Genomic DNA, 6,000 nt, shown 5'->3' with positions numbered 1-6,000 from the left:
AGTAGTTGCTGCTGGCAGTACAAAGGCTTTACAATAACACAACATCCATCACTGAAAGGTAAAATGGAGGGATTTTTATTTTAAATCTCTTGGGAGGAAATTGATGCCTTAGAAAATCTGCAGCACTTGAGTCATCAAGTCATCACTGTCAGCGAGCATGTCTTTCAGACACTTCACCTTATCTCACTGTGACTCACACACCAGGGAAAGATGCACACCATGACACAAAATTGCACCCTCCCCTGTGTGATAGACACAGCTGAAAAAATTACATGGCCTGAAGCAACTACTAGATTATAAAGAGAGTTGCCATCTGAGAAGCCTGTTTCTCATCACATCCATGACAACGAGGTAAGGATGTCTAGGAGCCACAGGTTTCAAAGCTCCAAGAAAGTGGTTACTTAGCTCTTTGGCAAAATGACTCAGCTCAAGTCTCTGGTAGTGCAGGAGAGCCTGAATTTACTGAGGCAGCTTTCTGACAGGTCTGCTTTCGAAGACAGCTAGCTTTCCTGGTGAAGTGGTGCTAGGATTCCCATAAGAAGTCTTCATTTCTAAAGAAGTTCAAGGAAAGACATGATCCTCACCATTTTCAACCAGCTTTGGAAATTTTCCTTCCATTTAGTGGGACCTCCAAGCCATAACAAAGTCCTGGATGTTAGGTAAGTCCAATGTATATTTCAAGCCATGTGACCACAGGCAGGAAATCTGAGTTCAGGAACTTGTGATTTTCTGCTGGTATCTTCAGATCATTCTGGAAAGGTAAGGAGGCTGTGTTTCAAGCTAGGCCATCTGATTTTATACACATGTCATAGAAAGTGTGTGATGAGGAGATAACAAATCTCTATCAAATTTTGTAGTTATCACCATTTTGAACATAACCATTACTATGGCTATGTCACAGTTGTCATTTGCTTGCATCCTTTATACTCAGAGCAGGTCCTTGGAGACTGTGCATCAGTAACAAAAAGTTTAACCAAGTTAAAATATTAAATGTTCAATCTTAGAGGGGGCTAAGCCAACAAGATTACTCTTTAGGCCATTTTCACATTCTGAGTTGGGTTTCCAAGCCTGGAGCGCAATCTTCAGCAAATCTCAGGAGGATTGATCTGGATAGTTTTGATGGAGAACAAAGCAAGGAGCTCTATCATTATATTTTTACTAAGTCACACTTTAACTCTGAGGATTAGACTCTTCTTTAAAAATCATCGTGTATTTGGGAAAGCTACTGTGTTTCACTGACATCATGTGTGATATTTCTTGACCATTTTTTCTCTTTATATTTACTGAAAAGTGAAATGAGGTTTTCAATCTTACATTGGTCTCTTAGAGAGTGAACTGGATAGATGTGGAAATGGCCTAAACTGTAATCTTATTAGGGCTTAGCCACCTCTAAGATTGAACATCCAATATTTTGGTTAAATATTGGTTAAAAGGGTTAAAAGTTTTGTTACTGATGCTTAGCCTAAAATCCAGCTCAGCTCTCTCTGTCACAACTGTATAGTCTCTGAATAGCCAACAAGAGCAAAATGCAATGATTTCTTTTTTGCCTTTGATATGAATTCACGTAGGGACAATGTTTTTTGATAACAAAACACAGTTTTTACTAAGCTACTTTGAAAAGTTGGATTTCTTTCTGTTATCATAATGAAGTGATATATTTTTTTTCACGCTCACTATATGTATGAGAGAATGTTCATCAGTGAAAACAAAACACATTTAAATCTTCAGGCTTCAATGCTCCCACAGAGTATGACAAAAATAAAAATTGTGGAAATACTGTTGGAGCTATTCGTCTTCCTTCCGAAATAATATTGTCGGTCACAGGGGAGATTTCAGATGACTGGTAAAAAGTGAAAGTGCACACTGTAAAGAATAAATGCAAGGAGTTTTGGATAATTATAAGCATTATATAGACCCTGGGCAAAATACTAATGAAAACAGATTATAAAGACAGAAATAAATAGAAATTAATTCATAGTTAGTATCTTATGTAATGTTAATAAATATATTTTTTTTGTGTGGAAAAGAGATGCATTCAAGCAACAAGATGAGACTAAAATACAATTGCTTAAGATACATGTATTGATTTATTACACATGGATTACTTTAAGTCATTTGATGTAGCCCTGCATGACAATCTGGTAAAAAAAATGCAGTACTATACAAAATCAATTTACCTATATCAAATGCTCTGGGAACCAATTAGCAGCTACATCAGCATGTTTCTACTCTCTTCTAATGGGTTATTTAACAGCTTCAAAGGAGCTAATACAGCTCAATATCTTTATCAGTGATCTGGAAGAAAACATAAACTCTGCTGCTAACTTCGCAAATTACACCAGAATTGCTGGAAAGGAAAGAATGAAGAGAACAAAATTACATAATGGTATTGAAGATGCTGCTTCAGATCTTGAGCATTAGGCCACTATTTTAAAAAATCCTTTAAAAAAGGATTAATCTCAATGTGGAAGATAACACTAGTTTCTGTCTTCAAATGTGGGATTCTCTGAAGCTTCTGGAGCTGACCCAGAGAGGGAGGGTGATTAATGAATAGAGACTACTCTCTGATCCACTGGAGGTTCCCCTTTTGCTCATTTCTATTACTTATCTTACTCACAGAAGGAAAAAATGCAAGGAATGGCCTGGTAAAAGAAAAAAATTACATTACAGATTTGCAGTGGCTAATTCTGTTTTACCATTAGATTAATTTTTATTACATTTCTTTTTCTCATACTAGGGAAAAAGGAGAGAAAAACCGACCGGCCTCCTTTGAAGAGGAAAGCAGGGGAAGTTTGCTGCAAGCTACTGGGAACACAGAGGCAGGAACAATGTGAATTAGGAGAAAGGGAAAGGGAAAAAAAACCCAGCAAAATACAAGAGAATTAGTTATGGGGTGATGGACTGGGAGCAGAAGAGTCTCTCTCTCACTGTAATTTTTTTCCCACTGAAGAGCAGAATTGAAGACAGGAAACCTGTGGCATTAAAATAGAGACTGCACAGTTAAAGTCTGTATTAAAGGCATGCTCACCAAATATTTACAAGCATTTAACTTTATGAATTTAACAGTCAAAGTCTATTTATGTTTTTGTCTGCAACAGGTAGTGATATATTTAGGTACAGGGCCAAAGTAGCAGCTGAATGGGTACAGTCTCCCAGCCTTCCTTGCTCATGCTTGGTGTTGGAGGAGGAAAATGGCAGATATTAGAGTTGTAGGTGGAAAACCCTGCACATGGTTGCAGTGTCCATAGCATAGGTAGAACTCTGCTAAAGGACAGAAGGGACTGGGTTGCCCACAGGGAAGGAGAGCATCAGAAAAACATGACAGATTGCTGGCTGGTGAGTGCACATGGGCGAGGAGCGGACAGGTCCCACATGAGCTAATCCAGGTCAGAGCATCGTTTGCTACATGGGGCTTTCTGCAGGTCTTTTTAGCCCTTGCAAACAAGAAAATGCTGCCAGGTATCCCTGCTTGGCCTCTGCTAAGTGTTTATACCTCTTTTAAGGTGACCCACCAAAGTACCAGAACAAAGTCTGAAAGACACAGACCTGTTTTTGTGCAGCGTATCAATTGCATATTGAAATCTAACAGGTCCTCATGGATATCATTTGTACAATTAAGCGATAAATAATTCAGTATTTGGCAAAGACTCCATCCATAATAATATGCAGACTTTTTTCTTTTTTTTTTTTTCTTCCCAGAATGCAAAGTAAATATTTCATAAATAATCTCTCAGGTAGAGCATTCAAGCTTTTGTGCAGACACAGAACACATCTGCAACAAACAAACCGGAGTGGGGAGATGATTTTAGAAACTTTGTGTCTTTAGTACTAGACATAATAAATTAGTCAAAAGCAAAGAGTTTTCATCTGTGTCTTAGCCCCACATTAGTAGGGGCTTCTTGCATCAGTTAAAGAAGCATTAGGAGCCATCTCTGTTTCCTGCTACAAGACAAAGGTAATGGTGCAAGAATTTCCAGGAGATGCCCACAATCCACAAAAGCAGAGCGGCTATGGATGCCCACAGGAGCTGTGATCTTGCAAATATGCAAGCTCATAACTTCATGTAGAACTTCATGTATCCAGCATTCCTCTCAATTGCATAGAAGTGCAATTGCAGAGGCAGACCTTTAGCTGGCATAAGTGCTTGTGATTTAACTGATCATTCACAGTGGAGAAAAATCCTTATGTTATTTGGAAGCAGACAATGGGAAAATGGATATTTCCTCATCAGTCACTACACAAATGATTGAATCCACTGACAGCTTTAATGTCTCCCCTTCTTTTGCTCTGCTCATTTTCAGGCTCTCAGATAATTTGATCTTTTGGCAGAGACAAACATTTCATTCTCATGTTCATGATACCTATTTATTTTTAAAGTGTTGTTAACATAGTTTCAGCTGTCTCCCTCTGTCTGGCCCTGCCTAATTGATGTAAAAAATAGCTGTTTAAAATGTTCTTCCTTGAGAAAAGTTTCTAATTCCCCCCCAGAGATCTTCTCCTTGTGTCTGCCTCCAGTCAATTCCACTCAATTTTGTAAGAAAAATCTAGCACTGCACCTTCAGAGTGTGTTTACTTTCCTTGTAAAACCATTGCAAACTAATGTGCCCTGGGAAAAGGAATTGGATCCTTCCCATTTGCAAATACCATTAACAAAATTGTGGACCAAATTCCAATATGCAGCTCCAAATTACACACTCAATTAGGGCCTGATCCAATGCTTATTGAAGTCACTTGGAAAATTCCCCCTGATTTTAATGGGCTGTAGCCCAGACCTCCGGAAGTGGACATTTCCACTGCAGATGATCAGTTTAGTCTTTGAACATGCTGGAATTCATGCAATGATAGACTCATAGGGCTGGAAAGGACTTCAGAGGTCACATCTCAAGGCAAGATCAGCTAAATTTACATCTCCCAACAGATGTCTAACCTGTTCTTGAAGGTCAGTGACTGGGACACCATGGATTGTGCTTCACACCATGGATTTTGTTAATTATCCTTACTCTTAAGAAGTTCTTCATACCTGCTCTAAATCAATTCTTGCTCTGATCTACACCCATTACTTCCTATTTTATTCAAAGTAAATGGGAGAAGACTATTTTTTTTTCTCTTTCAAATAGCTTTGAATGTATTTGAAGGCTATTACTGAACACGTGAGACCCTCTTTTCTTCCTTAGGATAAACAACCTTGGTATTTCAATTTATTCTTATGTTTCAATCCATCTGTTTTCTGGATCTTAGTCAATACAGGTCCTTTCTTCTGGACTCCCTTCACTTATCCTACATATTTTCTGATAGATATTCCCCAAACCAGACAAATCCCTTCAGCACAGGTTTTATCAGTGCTTTGTAAGAGTGGAAGCAGTCAAATGTCAGGCACAGCCTCAGCATAGTGCTTGTCTTTCGCACGTTGATATGACACTATTTACTCACATTTACCTTATGATCCATTAGAACTGAAACAGAGCATAAATCAAAAATATAATTTGAGGGCTTCCTGGGATGGTTGGGGAAATGCTGAGGGTGGAACTAGCAATGCAGAGCTGCTATAGAGAAAATGAGAGGGGGAATTTGAATCTCAGTTGCCAGATGATTTCTTCAAGCTGAGATTCAGAAAGATCATGACATTGTTTGCAAGAATGTCAGCTTGAGAAAGAGATGTATGTGATGACCATAGGGCACTATCATGCTGGTTCTGCAGAGTTACTTCTCAGGTAAGACTCATTTGAGTCTTTTAAGAGTCTTTAAGGAGGCCTTAAGACTTCTCTTCTGGAAGCAAGTTTCAGCTATGTACTTATGTTTGTATACTTAGTTACAATTTTGATTTTGGGCTACTTTTTAGTAAAGTCTTTGTTGATTTTTAGATATGCATCATTTAGATATGCATATGCAGCAAACAACAGCCAACACATATACACACAGAGTCTGTATTTTGTATATTGAATTGTCTCATGAATGGGTATGAATGTAAGAATAAATTCTTGAAACAATATTCAAAACTCT

This window comes from Agelaius tricolor, unplaced genomic scaffold (assembly GCF_023055355.1).
Source record: "Agelaius tricolor isolate 1412-34295 unplaced genomic scaffold, bAgeTri1.0.p SCAF_2, whole genome shotgun sequence".
Lineage (NCBI taxonomy): Eukaryota > Metazoa > Chordata > Aves > Passeriformes > Icteridae > Agelaius > Agelaius tricolor.
This window is presented reverse-complemented; position numbering follows the sequence as displayed.